The sequence below is a fragment of the Nuphar pumila genome, chromosome 14 (assembly GCF_984573655.1).
Source record: "Nuphar pumila chromosome 14, dmNupPumi1.hap1.1, whole genome shotgun sequence".
NCBI classification, from domain to species: domain Eukaryota; kingdom Viridiplantae; phylum Streptophyta; class Magnoliopsida; order Nymphaeales; family Nymphaeaceae; genus Nuphar; species Nuphar pumila.
Window position 1 is genome coordinate 60462340 of NC_143262.1, and position 18960 is coordinate 60481299.

The 18960-nt window shown below is 39.6% G+C and overlaps 1 pseudogene; it reads left to right on the forward strand.

Moving 5' to 3' along the window:
• Positions 1–5238: 5238 nt before the first annotated feature.
• LOC149816871 (putative magnesium transporter NIPA3 pseudogene) lies at positions 5239–6180 on the forward strand (annotated as a pseudogene).
• The last annotated feature ends 12780 nt before the right edge of the window (positions 6181–18960 follow it).

Below are 18960 nucleotides of genomic sequence, written 5' to 3' on the forward strand. Positions count from 1 at the left end.
TATTTTTGTACATAATTCATGCACTTTCATGTAGTTTGAAAGATTAGAACCCATATATTGATGTATTTAAGTATAAAGAGGTCACAGTTCAAATTTCACTTAAATCAAAGTTAAAATGAGGAAAATAATGCATTTTTAGGATTTTGGATCGGTTTTTGAGGCAAAACGGATCCAGATCCAACCCAAGAGCTCAAATTTGGATCTTGGACTAGATCCAAACCTTAAATATCCATAAACCCATGTGATTCAAAGTACTTTTTTATGATATTTTTCAAAAACCTCCTCTTTCTAATGCATTCAGGTAGTTAGTTGTAAATAACATATAGTTTAGCATTTAGCTAGAATTAAATTTACAATTAGGTAGTTTTTAGAAATAGGAAATAATTTAGAGTATAAATAGTTAAAAAACATTAGGGTTCACATTTTTGGGTTTTGGAAAATTTCCCCCTCTCTCTTCTCTCCTCTAACCTTCACACACCTCCCTTGCGTGTCCTCTTCCTCTTTTCTTTTCTTTTCTTTTCCATCTTTCTTCACTTCATGTTTGTTTTATTCTTTGTTGGCTATTGCGTTTTATTTGCAGGTGCTGTAGATCAGAAAATGAGCTCCTCTTCGGTGGTGTGCCATCTGCATTAATGAGGGGTAGTGATCATGTATACATTTTAGGGTTTAATTCATATTAAATTATGCATCATTTCACAGAAAAATGTATTAAAAACCCAAGTTTGTGTTAATTTTGAGAAAATGTGTGAAAAGAATAAAAAATGAAAAATGGTTGAAAATTGAGTTTATTTTGCAAATTATGTCATAGTCTATCATTTGTAATTAATTTAGAAGGTTAGGGTAGAAAAATAATGAAAAAAATGTGTTTAGAATATGTTTAGTCTTAGTTTTAATAAAAGATAGTGAAATCGAGTTTTTTAGCAAATAAAGTTTTGTTTAGAAGTGAGGTTTTTAGAATTTTCTAGAAATTATTGGAGTTATGGTCATTTTACCACAATCTATTTTAAAAGCCCACATAGAGGAGGGAAAGAGTGTATCCTCCTCTACGTAGTTGCCCTCTCTCCTTCCCCTTCCTTTCCACCAAATTCTTACCTCTTCTTCTCCTTCTCCCTCTTTTTTTCTCTCTTTCCTTTCTGCTTCCTTTTTTTTTCTCCTTCCTTCTCTTTTCTCTCTTCTTCTGGGGAGAATTGCACACTGGCGGCAACACAAGGAGGATTCCACCTCTCTTCTCAACCCAAACTGATAAGCTTCCTCTTCTTCTTCCTCATCTTCTCTTCTCTAATTCTCTTCTCTTCCCATTTCATTCCAATTTATGCATTCTGTTTAATTTTTGTAATTCATTGAAGCATCACCACATCATTTGCATAAGCATCCGATCCGATGCTGGCTCTTAACTTAGCATCTGATCGAACTGTGTGTGTGTTTTTTTTATCTTGCATCGGTTTCATCGCATTAGCATTTTAGTTTCATCACTAGCATTTCATTTTGCTACATTTTTTTTCTCTCTGTTTTTATTTGCATCAATTCATTTTTCTATAATCTGCATATCATTCATTGCATTTAGCATCGCATGTTCAAGATCTGCCAGATTTTGCTTTCAACTGCTTTGAAAGAAGAAAGCTAATCTGCCGTGAAATATAGTAGCTAGAAATCTCTCCTCTGTTTTTCACCGGCCAGACCTTTATTGCTTCAGCCGAAGTTTATCGGTCAGAAATCAGTGAATCCTATTCAACCATCGGAATACCTTCCCTGAGCTGATCTGGATCTGCTCCAAGCCAGCTGGAATCACCCTACATTTGCTGGATTCCCTTGCTTCAACATTGTCAAAATCCTCTGTTCACTATGAAAGCCTAATTAGGCAGCCTCCCTGAAAGCATCCATCGGGCTTCTTTGCCTCTGCCATGAAAACAGACCAGAATCTGCTTCACTGCAGTGGTTTCGTTTCAAAGCTTTAACGATTTTTTGTTTTAACAGAAAGTTGTTTTTACAAATCATTTTCAAAGGCAGTTTATTTGTTTTTACAAAACGGTTTGTAACGGCAGATTGTTTTGAAAATCATTTTTTTTTACGATAACTTGTTTTTAAAAGTTTTCACAGTAACTTGTTTTTAAAAGACTTCACGGCATCCTTGTTTTTAACATTTTTTATTTTACGATAAGTTTTAAAATCAAATTCACGGCATTTCCATTTCATTTTCTATGGATTGCACTTTTCACAGCATTGCACTTTAAGTATTTTTTTGAGGCATCCCATTTTAGGAAATTTCATTTAGATTTTTACGTCATTGCATTTTAGACATTTTAGGCAATTTAGGCATTTTTGATTTTCACATTTTGCATATCTTTCATTTTGCATATTTTTGCATATTCTCCATCTTTTAGTTTAGTGTTAGTTTTTCGTCTTTCTTTCGCTGCTTGTGTGTTCGTTTTTTGCAGGAAAGTGCAGAGTGAAGGCAAGCGAGCAAGATAAGTGGTGGCACACATTCAATATGCGACACGAGACATGAGCGTAGAAGACACTTTTACTTTTCTTTTAGAATTAGGAATTTAATTCAATCTTTGGGTTTGTAATAAAACCATTTTAAACCCTCTGCGTAGGGTATACATTTGATGTAATAGTTAAATAGTTTGATTTTCTCATAATTTTACATTTTGGGCAATAAAGCATAGTTTAGTTGTATGTTTGAATACAAGTATCTCCCATTCCCTGAGATCGACTCAGACTCTACCACTTGTGAGAACCAGTTTTATATTTGGTGTCTGGTTTTCACTGGATTTTCATATAAAAATATTTTCAAAAATCATTTTCTCAAAAAGAAAGACATCAAATTTTGGTGTCGTTGTCGAGGAACGGCGAAATACGAGTATTTACTTTATTTCCTAGTGTTTGTTTACATATTTTAGGTTGCTTAGTTTATATTTCAATTGATTACTTAGGATTGTTTAGTTTGTTTTTCGTATTTAGGATTAGAACCACGTGATTGCATAACGTAGAAAACAGTTTACTTTTTCTGCACAGTCACCCATTAGGATACTGTGAACACCCCAAAATTTCCAAAAAATCTAAAAATTCCTTTTTTGCCCCTGAGCTCATTCTCTAAATAAACTGGGTCAATTTCTGATCAAATTTCCATTCATTTCTCGGATTCGCTGGAATCCGAACTCAGTTTTTATCTTTGGCCCAATTTCTGATCCGAATCGGATACTCGGATCCAATTCTGATCCCAGATCTCTTATTTCTGAAAAAATTAAAAAAAATCAATTTCTTCCTATTTTCTTGAAGTTTTTCTCAATTCAGGGTCCAAACCCAATCCAAAATCTGAATTTTAAAGCTTTATCAAAAACCTTGGATCCAAATCCATTTTGGAATTCATTTTCTGAGATAAATCGGGTGTTTTTCCTTAGAAACTTCATTTTAGAAAAATCTTAAAAGTTTTTAAAGCATTTTTTTTGGTAAAAAATACTTCAAAACCCTGTTTGGATCCCATTTTCTAAGAAAACATCGTGTTTCTCCTATACTTTTAAAGATTTTATGTCAAAAACCTAAAAATGAATTCTAGAAAGTGGTTTTACGCACCCTTTTTGAAAACTTTTTTAAAAGACCACCTTTTGAAATTTCATGAAAATCAAGGGGCCTATTTCAAATAATCCCCAACGGCCTGCCGTTGCATGGAACCGCAGAGAGGGGCAATGGAGGGCATCACCTTGATCCTCTCTCTCTCCCGTTCATCTCCAACTGCCCCATTTCCCGATCCTTCTTCTCCCTCTTTAAAAGGAGCATGAAGGGGAAGCCCTCAGGCATCGCGCTTCACCCCTCCACCCGGCCTTCTCTTTTCCCTCTTCTCGACTCTTCTCCCCTTTCTTTCTACTCTCTCCTGAGCTACCAAAGAAGACTCTCCTCCCTCCTTCAAAGCTCCTGCTTCGATCAACAAATCCGGTAAGCATTCTTCTCCCATATTTTTTCTTTAAATTTCCTTTTAGTTTTTTTTTTTGCCTCATTAACACACACCCTGTAACCCCGATTTGCATATAGCAATGTTGGCTTACACTGTGCTATATCAAGGGAATGAACGATTCCAACATATTTCTGGTTTTTCTTTAATATTTTGTTGCTTCCTTTATGATGTCAGTCTATAGTCGATTTATCTTTGATGTTCGTTTGTTACTTCCTGTTTACATTGGAATCTCTACTTTTCATCCGATTTATCTCAATTTTACTTGCTTCTTCATCCTCATTCTTTGTTGTGATTTTCTTAATTCCTCTCTTTGGTTATCTTTAAACCCATTTCCCTTTATGTTTTGCCCTTTTTTTTTAATCTTGAATTCCGGTTCATGATTGATTTTGAATTTCTTGTGTTTATTGTAACATCCAGTTTGTATTTAATTGTTATTTTCCTGTTCTTGATCAGCTTTTGTTCCTCTTCCCCCTTGACTTTCAATTTTCTGTTTGCCTGTCGGCTATCCCTTTGATGTTATATTTATTGTTTTCGTGGTACTTTGCATTGTTCGGTTCTCCATGTTTTTTGAAACCTTCAGCAACAGTCAAAATATATATATATATAAAAAAAAATGAAATCGTTCTCAGTTGCTGAGAACGATTTCACTCACAATGGATGAGGTAAACCCCAACTTGCTATAAGAGTCGTTTCACTGGTCGTGAACCATGTTAATGCCCACGCCTGTGTAATATTACTGGGGTGTATATAATCCTACACCTATGTTCATAGCTTATTTTGGATTCTTTTAGTTTCAGCGATTTAACCATCCCATATACATATTGTGGATCATTGTAATTTTTTATTCATATTTGATTTACTGTTTTAAGTTTGCATCTGATTATCTTTCCCCTAATTGCATTTCACGATTTGTTGTATTTCCTTCATTTAGCTACCCTTTGTCTCACTAAAACTCCATGATGGTTTTCTTCTTTCCACAATTTGCACATTCCCCTCCTTAGATCTTGGGTTAATCCTCTGTTGTGATACAGTGATCGTAACTCCCATGGATTTTCTTAGGGTATTGGTTCTGCAACCCAACTGTAAGTTTGTATTTCTACAATTCTACGCTATTTATATCAATGATCCCCTGTGCACTATCAACATCCATGCCTCTGTCATCACCACGAAAAGATTTGCAATGAAGGGTGGAACAAACGTCCCATTTTGTTTTTGGGGTGTTTTTAGGAAATGGGGAGACATTGTCTCTCATTTCAAACGACTTTTGTAGAGACTTTGGATCGATGGAATTCGAGATCTTGAGGGAGTTGTCTTTAAATACCACGCGTGGGTTGGTTTTGTCCATGACGTCGAGTTTCTTTATTGGGGTTAGCTTTTATAATGAAGAAAAGGGACCTCCAAAAGGCAGGAGCTAATGGAGTTAGAGAGGGATAGGGAAGATTTTCTTACCTCCTGAAACCTTTATGGTGGGTTGGAATAATTGCGATGATTGTTAGAGAGATAGCTAACTTGGCTATGTATACATTTGCTCCTATTGTTCTTGCGACACCCTTGGGAGCATTAAGTATTATTGTAGCTCACTCCGCCTTGAAAGAGAGGTTTTGAATTCTTGGGTGTCCTTGGTTGTGCTCTCTGTATTGTTGGTTCCACCACCATTATTCTACATGCTCCCCAAGAGAAAGAGATCAAGTTTATGAAGGAGATCTGGAATCCTGCTACTAAATCTAGATTCATCTTTCACAACTTCATAGCACTAGATGTGATATTTATTTTCAAAACTGGCACCTAAATATCGGATCTCACGTATGTTTGTGCATATTGGGATTGGTTCTATCACAGGTCTTATTACAGTGATGAGCATAAAAGCATTGACAATTGCCTTGAAACCAACATTTTGGGGATGAACCAGTTCATTTGTGTTCAAACTTGGCTTTTCAGCATTTCTTGTTGTTTCCTGTGTCGTTTTGCAGATGAACTATTTGGACAAGGTATGGGATACCTTCAATACTTCTGTCACCTCTCCAATCTACTGTGTCATGTTCCCATCTTTTTCAACCCTGACAAGCATCATCATGTTCAAGGATTGGGCAGAACAGAGTGCATCCCAGATGGTCACAGCCTTATGTGGTTTCGTAACAATTCTTTCTCGAATCTTCGTTCTTCACAAAACAAAGGATATGAATGAGAATGCCAATGCTCCAATAGTGTTAGGAGAATCCTTATAGCATTGTGATATCTGAAGCATAGTTCTCTCTCTCTCTCTCTCATAATGTCTTAAGTGCATCAGGAAATTGCTCCGTGTGAAGGCTACTGATTTAAGTATTCCAGGCAGCTTGAAGCTTGTAAAGTTGGTGTTCAGAGACTTTATCATATTTCACATGATGCGCAAGAAGGTAATTGAAATTCCAACTAAAAACCCTTACAGTCACTTGCTGTACATACACTTCACACAATATACTTTCCCCTGTTGCCTCCACTTCACTGTGGCACCCACCCACAACATATCTTATGCCCTACCATTACACTTACAATAATGCACTATGCCACCAACACAACACCTGTGTATATTACACTGTCACCACGAGCATGAGCACTCAACAACACCTGTTGTCCATTATTCAGCATTATGTGCCATTCCAACTCCATCACCCGAGGCCACTCAATGAAGTATTAATACCTGTCAGGTATTTGCAGTAAAGATCATCAGGAATATGACAATCGAGTCGTGAATGAATTTTCTTGCTATCCACTATTTTGATAACCTCATTGTCTTAACGACTCATTGTGTTGACAATTTGCTGTTTATCTATGCTTCGGGCTTAACATTATTCATAAATTCATAATGATATCGTTCATGATATTATCAGTTATATGTTAGCAGCCATCACTTCACTTTACCTCACAATCACCTGCCACATAGTTACACTCCTCACTACTTACTTATTACACTATCACCACAACATCCTTCAATCATCCTCTGTTATAAACCCATGTAGTCATATCATCCCCTATACACCTGCTAGACACTAACTACATTTCACCACACTTGTTGTCACCATCTACATTCACTACTATGCATTCACTTTCCCCTGCTGTATCACATAGCAGCAAGACCATTTCCTGCAACATCTTACCATGCCTTCATTCATTTAGCCTACCTCACTTCCACCACCATGCTGCATCATCCATGAACTTCCAGTCCAGTTAGGCATCAGCATGAGCATTTAGCCCAGCTAGATATAGGCACATTCATTAGCATGAGCATCCATCTCCAATTAGAACCCGACATAGGCATGTGTACTCTTTTAAACACAAGTATAGCTGTAAGACCCACAATTTTTCAGATAACTCTGAATAAATTCCTGAGGCATTTTTCCAGTGAAAAATAGCGTTTTTATCGTAAAGCGAATCAAACTGATTCCTGCGATCCAAATATACTTAGGATATTCGTATCTTCACGAATATATGCTCAAACACTCTGGAAGCCATAACTTCCTACCTGAATAAAATCAAAGGATTCCTGCGAGCCAACTTTTTTAGTTGCATCAATACGAAGATAATGGCGTACTCAGAATTTTTCGGAAAAAAATTGCCGAAAACCCGAAATTCTTGCAGGACCCACAGAAATATGGGTGGGACCCACAAAAATATTTCTCAGAAAATATTCTAGAAGATTCTAGAATATTCCAGCACCTTCCAGCACCTTCCAGAGCCTTCCAGCTCCTTCCAGCACCTTCCATGAAAGGGATTTCTGAAAAGCCAAGGGGTAAAGAGGGGATTCTGAAACTTGGGGCCCAAGTTTCAGAACCTATAAATAGAGGACCCCCCCTCCTTTAGAAAATCGCCAACCCCTCTCTCTCTCCTCCTTTTCCAAACCTCCCCTACCTAGCCTAGCCCACCTGAGCCCACCTGACCTGGTCTGAGCCTGCCTGACTTAGCCTGAGCCTGCTTGACCTGGTCTGAGCCTGCCTGACCTGGTCCTAACCCACCTGACCTAGGTCTGAACCTACTTGACCTAAGTCTGAACCCAGTTGACTTGACCTGAACCTGGTTTGGTTCAAAGTCAAAGTCCAAGTCCTTTTTCGTCCGAAGTTCGAAGTTGATCCTTTTTCGAAGTCGAGCCTCGTTCGAAGCGTTTGAAGCAATCAGAGTCATTTCTTCCACGATTTGAAGTAAGTTCGCTTCATTAAACCATCTCTCTCAAGTATTTGATTGTTTGTATATAGCATATACTTTCTGAAGTAGTATCTTGCTTTAGTTCTTGGTTGAGCCCTCTAGGACGCTTCGGTGTTCACGCGCTCACCTCGTAACTATCGTCGGATATATATGTTCGAATGCGCAGTATATGCGTTCTTCAAAATAGTATCTCACCCTAGTTCTTGGTTGAGCCCTCTAGGACAGTTTGGTGTTCACTCGCTCGCCTCGTAACTATCGTTGGATATAGATCTAGGTGTATATCTGCTGATTCTGCCGACGCGTCTTATATCGCACAGGCTATGTAATTTACCTTTGCCGTCGCGTCGTATGATGCCAAGGCTCCCTGCTTTCCGTACTTCCGATTAAAGCACTTCCGATTATGCATTTACTTACGCCATCGCGTCGAACGATGCCAAGGCTCCTGCTTTCTGCAATGTATTTACTTACGCCGTCGCGTCGAACGATGCCAAGGCTTCTGCTTTGTTATATATGTAAAATATTTGGTTCAGTTACACACCCTGAACAATAGTATATGCATTTCCTTTACGCCGCCGTTGTATAAAGCACAGGCTTCTGCTTATATTACATATATGGCGCGTAAGTGAGCGTTCAAATGGAGATCAACTCCCAAATCGCCCATGCGATTCCCTTACCGCTCCTCGTACAAGATTCTGCTTGACGAATGAAGCCCCTATTGGAAAGGCTTCGCTTTTTGGCAAAATGCTCTTTACGTAAAGACTAAATCAATTACGTATGGCCTGGCTATGGCCCAAGGTTCCTGCAACCTTAATGGATGCAAAGTACGCACAACGGTGCACATCCATTTCCCGAGTTAAGCATAGCGATTTCCTACCAAAGAGGAGAGATGCTGCTGAAATGGATAAAAGAAACGCACGCTTTCTCCGTAAAAGAGAGGAAGTGCTGCTGAAATTCCTGAAGGAGCTAAGAATGGCTCAGAAAGAACGTAGCAGAAGTGCTACCCAATTATGGAATGCCTTCAACGATGTAGAAAGGTTCGTTGCACCACTGCCGGTAGAGCAGAGAAGGTGTTGACAGAATGGTTGGCAGAAGAGCTGCCAAAACCAGTTAAGTGGCACAATGATGTCCTTTGTTGGAACGATGTCTGAATGACTCATCTCCCTGACACCTGCAAGGGCATCATACTTGTAAGAGCCGTTGCGCCAAAGTAGTGGTAGCGCCTTGACAAGGTCCTGAGCTCGTTGCGTAAAAATACGCCGAGTAGCCGATCCGTAGAGATCGAGTCATGTGCATGCTCATTAAGAATTATCAGACAACCAGACTCGTAAGGGCCGCTGAGCCGGAGTGTATTGTTTCCACCGAAAGAGGTGAAGTGCTCGTCAAGGCCAAAGTGCCGAGAGCAGAGTTAAGCATGCATATGAATAAAACCTTTGTTCCACGGTGAAAACCGTGTGGTTGATTGGGGTCGGGTACATACTTCTCAAAGGATGCCCTATAGGCATGCAATGTTCGTCAAGTAATTGTAAGACCGGCAGGCCCCTTTCAGAATTTCTCACCGAGGAAGACGGTGATGGCGCAGCCTTGAGTGACATATATTTCACCCGAACCTGATAGAGTTCATTGATGGCCTTCGTCACTCAGAGGTATGGAGGTCGTGGTTATCCTTAAATATCTAAGGATTGAACCCAACTACTGCAGTAGCAGAATGCATTCGGATACCTAGTAAGGATCTCTTCCGGAATGCTGTACCGTCCTACTAGGGGGATGGGGTCAACAGGCCTCTGGGGTATCTAAAATACATAGAATAATCAACCCCCAGATCGTCGCGTTGTCGCCCAGATATGAGTCCCCTAAGCCCAGGGGGAGGTGCAATTATCGAAACAAAGCATTAGCTTAGGTACAACGCTACTTTGAATGTATGAGTGGATGACGTTGTTGAGTCAGTCCTGCATAACCTTTGTGAAGGTGTCATGGTCGGTATACTACTGGACCGATTGGGAAAGAACCCCATTGATATCCGTACGACTAAGAGAAGCTCGGAGAGTTGTCCTTAGATTCGTAGGATACGGATGTGCCAAGCATAAAGGCTTGAGCTAGACATCCATTCGTGACTCTGAGGAAGTCAAGGCTAAGTCGTAGAGACTTAAGAGGTTATTCTAACTCACAGCCCTGAAGAGGCTTATGCGAAGTCATGACGACTTGCGTGGATGTTCAACTCATAGCCCTGATGAGGCTTTTGCGATATACGCTAAGTCATGGAGGCTTGAGCGTCGTATTACGAACTGCGACCCTGAGTGGTCTATGCATTTACTTGATTTGAATAGATAGGTGTTTGCCTACTTACCAGACCATCAGTGGTTCTGACCCCGTTTTATGGGGATTTCAGGTGTTGAACCTGCGTGGCGATATGCCGAGCAAGCCGGCATCGAGTTCCAGGGTTTCTCTAGACAGAGTTGTACTGCTTCCTTTTATTGAACCTACACTGCTTTCCTAAGCAGTAGTGTTGTAATAAACATATGTTTTCGATAAAATGGAACACTTTGGTGGTCAATGAGTTGCTTGGCCACATACCTGCAACGTGCTCGGAGTTTTCTAAAACCGACGACTCATTATCGTCTTATTCCGCTGCTAAAAGCTTTCTAAATTCCGCTGCAAAGAAAAAAAAAAGAAATTCATGAAAATTTTAACTTAGCTTTGTTTTGGAAATCCGGGGCGTTACAGAATTGGTATCAGAGCGTGAGTCTGAGAAACCTGGTTCAAGATCCGTCGTGTTTGCGGTATCGCACTGTAAGTATAAATCTTATACTTTCTCTGATTTTGGTATATTTGCGTGAATAGATAAATGGCTCCTAGGACAAGAAGAACCATGCCGAGCGAGGAGTCCCATACACAGGGCTTCCTGCTAGAGACACTCAACAGGCTTGTGTCTGCCATTCGCGAATCAAGGCAAGCACCAGCCACGCCTCTCAACGAGAACCTTGGAGGAATAACTTATGAGAAGTTCCTCAAACTCGACCCACCAGTTTTCGTTGGCAGGGCCGATCCAGAGCTCGCAGAAAGCTGGATCGAGGAAACAGAGCGTGCATTCCTGGTATTGGGAGTACCAGAGGATAGAAAGACTAACTTCGGCACATATAGGCTGAAGGATAATGCCAGAAAGTGGTGGAATACCACTAGGATTATCCAGTTCTCACATCACGAAGTCATTCCTTGGAATGATTTTCGGAGAGCATTTTTGGATAACTATTTCCCGTTGCACTCCAGAAATAAGAAAAAGATTGAATTTTTGGAACTAGAGCAGGGTGGTATGAGTCTCATCGACTATACTACCAAGTTTCAGCATCTAGAGCGCTATTGCTCCCGATTATTCGACACCGATCAAGAAAGGGCCGATAAATACATAAATGGATTGCAAGGAGGGTTGCGATCTCGTGTGATAACAAGCATGCCCTCGACTTTTCAAGCTGCTGTGGCAGCATCTTCAAAGATTAGCGAGGATTGGGCACGATCTAAGGGGATCATAACAAAGAGGCCCGTAGTTGATGGTGGGAACAATAAGAGGACGTTACCAGGTGGCCAGGACTCACGACCACCTTTTTATAAGAGGAATTTTCAAGACAACAACTTTACTCCACAGGCCGCGCAACCATTGCAGATGGTAGAAGCAAATCAGCCCTATCAACAGCCTAATTTTCGATGCTCGAGGTGTAGCTCTGATCATCCCGGAGGGGTTTGTCCTCGTGATACGGGAGGTTGCCTGTATTGCGGCAAACCAGGACATCGTGTGAGAGAATGTCGTAAGAAGGCCTCAGATTTTCAACAAAGAAATATGGGATCTGGAGGACCCTCTCAACAAGTACAACAACAACGAATGCCACTATCCAGAATAGAGCAGAAACCTGTGGCAGGTCGTGTCTATGCGGTGACAGCCGAACAACTCACGAATGATGACCATATCAAGGAATCTGGATACCTTGAAAGATAGAGTTGTAATGGGTAAAAAGCTATCAAAGGACAAGATCCAATGAATGCTTGAGACAAGTGGCTTATGACCTTGTGTACGGTCATCTAGATCGATATGTATCCTTGCTCTCTAAAGTAATTTTGGATTTGTCAAATTAAAATCTTAAGTGCTTATACCCAGAAAATGATGGCTATAGACTCCATGATTGAGAAATTAAGTTTGCGTAATTAGAACGTTAAAAGTTACTTAATAAAATAAACCATCGAGGAATTGTTCTAAAAAAGAGAGTCCTGTGAGGTTTTACATATTCAAGATCAGATCGTCTAGCCAGAGTGAGCCTGTTAGGGTAGACAGCTCCGTGCGAGTGTATATGTTCCAAAACCAGTAGCTTGGCTAGTATGATTCTGTGAGGGTGTACTGATCCAATATCAGGTAAGTCTGACGAAGGCGAACCTGTGAGGAGGTACGTTTCCAATACCAGGTAGTCTGACAGGGGACTTATTCCAATATGGTTAATCTCTAGAAGAATGATCTGTGTGTACAAAATAGTTACACAAGATGGCTATGTTAAATAGCCGGTTGGAAGAACGTTGATTCAACAAACTATCGTGGTTGTAGCATGATTTGAACTCAGATATGAGAAACATACCTCATCGTTCATGAATCATGATATGAGGTAATGATTAAAATGAATACGATGTTGAACTAAGTGAATAAAATTATGAATCTAACATATGGGAGAAATATCCTGAGTTATGCACTTAGTACTCTTAACTGAATTTCGCGGACGAAATTCCTTTAAGGGGGTAATGATGTAAGACCCGCAATTTTTCAGATAACTCTGAATAAATTCCTGAGGCATTTTTCCAGTGAAAAATAGTGTTTTTATCGTAAAGCGAATCAAACTGATTCCTGCGATCCAAATATACTTAAGATATTCGTATCTTCACGAATATATGCTCAAACACTCTGGAAGCCATAACTTCCTACCTGAATAAAATCAAAGGATTCCTGCGAGCCAACTTTTTTAGTTGCATCAATACGAAGATAATGGCGTACTTAGAATTTTTCAGAAAAAAATCGCCGAAAACCCGAAATTCTTGCGGGACCCACAGAAATATGGGTGGGACCCACAAAAATATTTCTCAGAAAATATTCTAGAAGATTCTAGAATATTCCAGCACCTTCCAGAGCCTTCCAGCTCCTTCCAGCACCTTCCATGGAAGGGATTTCTGAAAAGCCAAGGGGTAAAGAGGGGATTCTGAAACTTGGGGCCCAAGTTTCAGAACCTATAAATAGAGGACCCCCCCTCCTTTAGAAAATCGCCAACCCCTCTCTCTCTCCTCCTTTGCCAAACCTCCCCTACCTAGCCTAGCCCACCTGAGCCCACCTGACCTGGTCTGAGCCTGCCTGACTTAGCCTGAGCCTGCTTGACCTGGTCTGAGCCTGCCTGACCTGGTCCTAACCCACCTGACCTAGGTCTGAACCTACTTGACCTAAGTCTGAACCCAGTTGACTTGACCTGAACCTGGTTTGGTTCAAAGTCAAAGTCCAAGTCCTTTTTCGTCCGAAGTTCGAAGTTGATCCTTTTTCGAAGTCGAGCCTCGTTCGAAGCGTTTGAAGCAATCGGAGTCGTTTCTTCCACGATTTGAAGTAAGTTCGCTTCATTAAACCATCTCTCTCAAGTATTTGATTGTTTGTATATAGCATATACTTTCTGAAGTAGTATCTTGCTTTAGTTCTTGGTTGAGCCCTCTAGGACGCTTCGGTGTTCACGCGCTCGCCTCGTAACTATCATCGGATATATATGTTCGAATACGCAGTATATGCGTTCTTCAAAATAGTATCTCACCCTAGTTCTTGGTTGAGCCCTCTAGGACACTTCGGTGTTCACTCGCTCGCCTCGTAACTATCGTTGGATACAGATCTAGGTGTATATCTGCTGATTCTGCCGACGCGTCTTATATCACACAGGCTATGTAATTTACCTTTGCCGTCGCGTCGTATGATGCCAAGGCTCTCTGCTTTCCGTACTTCCGATTAAAGCACTTCCGATTATGCATTTACTTACGCCGTCGCGTCGAACGATGCCAAGGCTCCTGCTTTCTGCAATGTATTTACTTACGTCGTCGCGTCGAACGATGCCAAGGCTTCTGCTTTGTTATATATGTAGAATATTTGGTTCAGTTACACACCCTGAACAATAGTATATGCATTTCCTTTACGCCACCGCTGTATAAAGCACAGGCTTCTGCTTATATTACATATATGGCGCGTAAGTGAGCATTCAAATGGAGATCAACTCCAAAATCGCCCATGCGATTCCCTTACCGCTCCTCGTACAAGATTCTGCTTGACGAATGAAGCCCCTATTGGAAAGGCTTCGCCTTTTGGCAAAATGCTCTTTACGTAAAGACTAAATCAATTACGTATGGCCTGACTATGGCCCAAGGTTCCTGCAACCTTGATGGATGCAAAGTACGCACAACGGTGCGCATCCATTTTCCGAGTTAAGCATAGCGATTTCCCACCAAAGAGGGGAGATGCCGCTGAAATGGATAAAAGAAACACACACTTTCTCCGTAAAAGAGAGGAAGTGCTGCTGAAATTCCTGAAGGAGCTAAGAATGGCTCAGAAAGAACGTAGCAGAAGTGCTACCCAGTTATGGAACGCCTTCTACGATGTAGAAAGGTTCGTTGCACCACTGCTGGTAGAGCAGAGAAGGTGTTGACAGAATGGTTGGCAGAAGAGCTGCCAGAACCAGTTAAGTGGCACAATGATGTCCTTTGTTGGAACGATGTCTGAATGACTCGTCTCCCTGACACCTGCAAGGGCATCATACTTGTAAGAGCCGTTGCGCCAAAGTAGTGGTAGCGCCTTGACAAGGTCCTGAGCTCGTTGCGTAAAAATACGCCGAGTAGCCGATCCGTAGAGATCGAGTCATGTGCATGCTCATTAAGAATTATCAGACAACCAGACTCGTAAGGGCCGCTGAGCCGGAGTGTGTTGTTTCCATCGAAAGAGGTGAAGTGCTCGTCAAGGCCGAAGTGCCGAGAGCAGAGTTAAGCATGCATATGAATAAAACCTTTGTTCTACGGTGAAAACCGTGTGGTTGATTGGAGTCGGGTACATACTTCTCAAAGGCTGCCCTATAGGCATGCAATGTTCGTCAAGTAATTGTAAGACCGGCAGGCCCCTTTCAGAATTTCTCACCGAGGAAGACGGTGATGGCGCAGCCTTGAGTGACATATATTTCACCCGAACCTGATAGAGTTCATTGATGGCCTTCGTCACTCAGAGGTATGGAGGTCGTGGTTATCCTTAAATATCTAAGGATTGAACCCAACTACTGCAGTAGCAGAATGCATTCGGATACCGAGTAAGGATCTCTTCCGGTATGATGTACCGTCCTACTAGGGGGATGGGGTCAACAGGCCTCTGGGGTATCTAAAATACATAGAATAATCAACCCCCAGATCGTCGCGTTGTCGCCCAGATATGAGTCCCCTAAGCCCAGGGGGAGGTGCAATTATCGAAACAAAGCATTAGCTTAGGTACAACGCTACTTTGAATGTATGAGTGGATGACGTTGTTGAGTCAGTCCTGCATAACCTTTGTGAAGGTGTCATGGTCGGTATACTACTGGACCGATTGAGAAAGAACCCCATTGATATCCGTACGACTAAGAGAAGCTCGGAGAGCTGTCCTTAGATTCGTAGGATACGGATGTGCCAAGCATAAAGGCTTGAGCTAGACATCCATTCGTGACTCTGAGGAAGTCAAGGCTACGTCGTAGAGACTTAAGAGGTTATTCTAACTCACAGCCCTAAAGAGGCTTATGCGAAGTCATGACGACTTGCGTGGATGTTCAACTCATAGCCCTGATGAGGCTTTTGCGATATACGTTAAGTCATGGAGGCTTGAGCGTCGTATTACGAACTGCGACCCTGAGTGGTCTATGCATTTACTTGAGTTGAATAGATAAGTGTTTGCCTACTTACCAGACCATCAGTGGTTCTGACCCCGTTTTATGGGGATTTCAGGTGTTGAACCTGCGTGGCGATATGCGGAGCAAGGCGGCATCGAGTTCCAGGGTTTCTCTAGACAGAGTTGTACTGCTTCCTTTTATTGAACCTACACTTCTTTCCTAAGTAGTAGTGTTGTAATAAACATATGTTTTCGATAAAATGGAACACTTTGGTGGTCAATGAGTTGCTTGGCCACATACCTGCAACGTGCTCGGAGTTTTCTAAAACCGACGACTCATTATCGTCTTAATCTGCTGCTAAAAGCTTTCTAAATTCCGCTGCAAAGAAAAAAAAAGAAATTCATGAAAATTTTAATTTAGCTTTATTTTGGAAATCCGGGGCGTTACAATAGCCTTGTACATCTCCATTGCATTTCCATGGACATTTAGATGACACATTCCCATATCTATCTAGATCAAGGCATTCATATGTGCTCTTTCTTTTTAACACAAGCATAGCATCTAGATTTTGCTTGATCCTCCATATTTTGCAATTTTGCTCTAAGTTAACTCCATTTTGCAGGAAAGATATCAAATCCCTTCTTAGATCGAGATTTTGTCAATTTTAAAGATTATAATAACTTAGTCATTAATGAGAAATTTACATTTCCAGTTTTAGATTAGAATGTATGAGCATGTAAATATCATGAATTATCTGTTTCATATCATTTTCTTCTTTTATTACAAAAATTCACGAATGGGAAACACAAATGGCATGTGCACCATTCTAATAAAAGGTAATTAAATCCTAAGTTGATGATTTTCATTAATGACCATAGTCAGGGTGTGAACAAAACTTATGATCTTTATCTTTTATGGAATAACATTAGATCCACACAGGGTCTCTTTTCAAAATCATCATATTTTTCCAAATATTTTCTTCCTTTATCAGAGTTTAACTTAAAAATTAACTCAAAATATATATCAATGGCCATACTCAGGATATATTGAGAGTTATTTTATTCTTCATGTGAATTTAAATACAAATTATTATATAATACATTCAATGACCATAGTCAGAAATGTATTATATCTTCAATCTTATTTCAATTCTCCTAAAGAATGAAATATGCTTTTCAATATCCAATTTTCAAATTCTTTGATTCATTCATCATAGAATCACATCAGTCCTTTTCAAAATCCAAGTGACTTTGAGGTAATTCTTTAAATAGCTTCTTCACTTCTCAAATCAATCTTCAATTCTTATAAAGTCAAATTCTTCTATCTATTCTCAAATTCTACCTCATTCTTTTAATTCAAACTTCACTTTCAAAGTCCAATATTGACTTTGAAATTTCAAACTCATTTTTATATTCAAAATTCAATATCCCAATTTCAAATTTCAATTTAACTTTGAAATTTCAAATTCAAAAATTCAATTTCCAACTCAAATCAAATTTCAGAGTTCCAATCAACTTTGAAATTCCAAATTCATTTCCAGGATCAGGATTCAATTTCAAATTTAATTTAATCAAATTTCAAAGTTCAATTCAACTTTAAAATTTCCAGATTCATCTCCTGATTTCAAAATTCAAGTTTGAAAATAAAGTTTCATCCTCTATCCTTCCTTTCAAATTTCAAAAGTCGATTTAGGATCTCTCAGATCCAATTCTAGGTTTCATCTGAATTTCCAAAATCCAATTCTATCTTCAAATTCCATTTGGACTTCTCAAATCCAAATCTAAGTTCCATCTGGACCTCCCAAATCCAATTCTATCTTCAAATTTCATTTGGATTTCTCAAATAAAATTCCAAGTTCCATCTGGATTTCCAAAATCCAATTCTATTTTCAAAGTCTATTTGGATTTCTCAAATCCAATTCCATTTTCAAAAAAATTCATTCCCAAATCCAGATTTCCAATCAACATCCTATCTTGAATTCCATATTTCAAAACAAAATCTATTTTTAAATCTCATTTGGATTTCTTAAAATCCAAAGTTCTATTTCCAAAATCCATTTGGACTTCTTAAATCCATTCTATTTCTAAATTCCTCTGATCTAAACACCTAACATTCATAATTCAGTTCCATTTTCATAAATTCATCTAGATTTCCAATTTCACCTATCAAATTCCAAAGTTTAAATTCAATTCCAAAGTTCCAGATTCAATCTCCATTTCAAATTCCATTCTCATCTTCAAAATTCTATTCCAATTTTCTATCTTCAATACTGAATCTTCCTTCTTCCAAAACAAACCTAAAGTCATTTCAAGTCTTTCTGATCTCAAATATGATTCCAACTTCAGAATTTCGAAGTTGTCTTTCTCAAAACTCAAGTTGATTCTAAACTTTGAGTTTATATCCATTTCAAATCAACTTCAACTTTCAAAAACCATTTCTTCATCATATTCTCAAATTTTCAGAATCACTTGGAAAATCCCAAAAATTCTAAAATGATTCTTCTTAAAAAGCATACATCTTTTGCATTTTACCCAAGCATGATTCTTTGTGCATTCTAGAATAAATTCTTAGATAATATTTTAGCAAAGCAAAAGGCATAAATTTGATCCTTGGTTTGATTACCCCTGGTAAAGGTGTCAGGAACGGTCGAACCTCGTACCGATGAGCGAACCCCGTCTCTCCCTTTTTCTCACAAATATTTCAAAACAAAGGCGAGTAAAAATTTAAAATCTCTTTAAAATTAAGGTCAAGTGAGACCTTCACAAAGGAGTTCCCTCTCTCTCTTCTTTCTTTTCTCTTCTCTTCTTTTCTGTCATTTATTCCCCTTTAAAAAGGGAAATAGAAGCGAGAAAGGGGCAGAGAAGAAAGAGAGGAATACAAGAGGAAAATTTTTGCGATGATCACAGATACCCTTAGAGGTGGCTGTGTATGAATTGG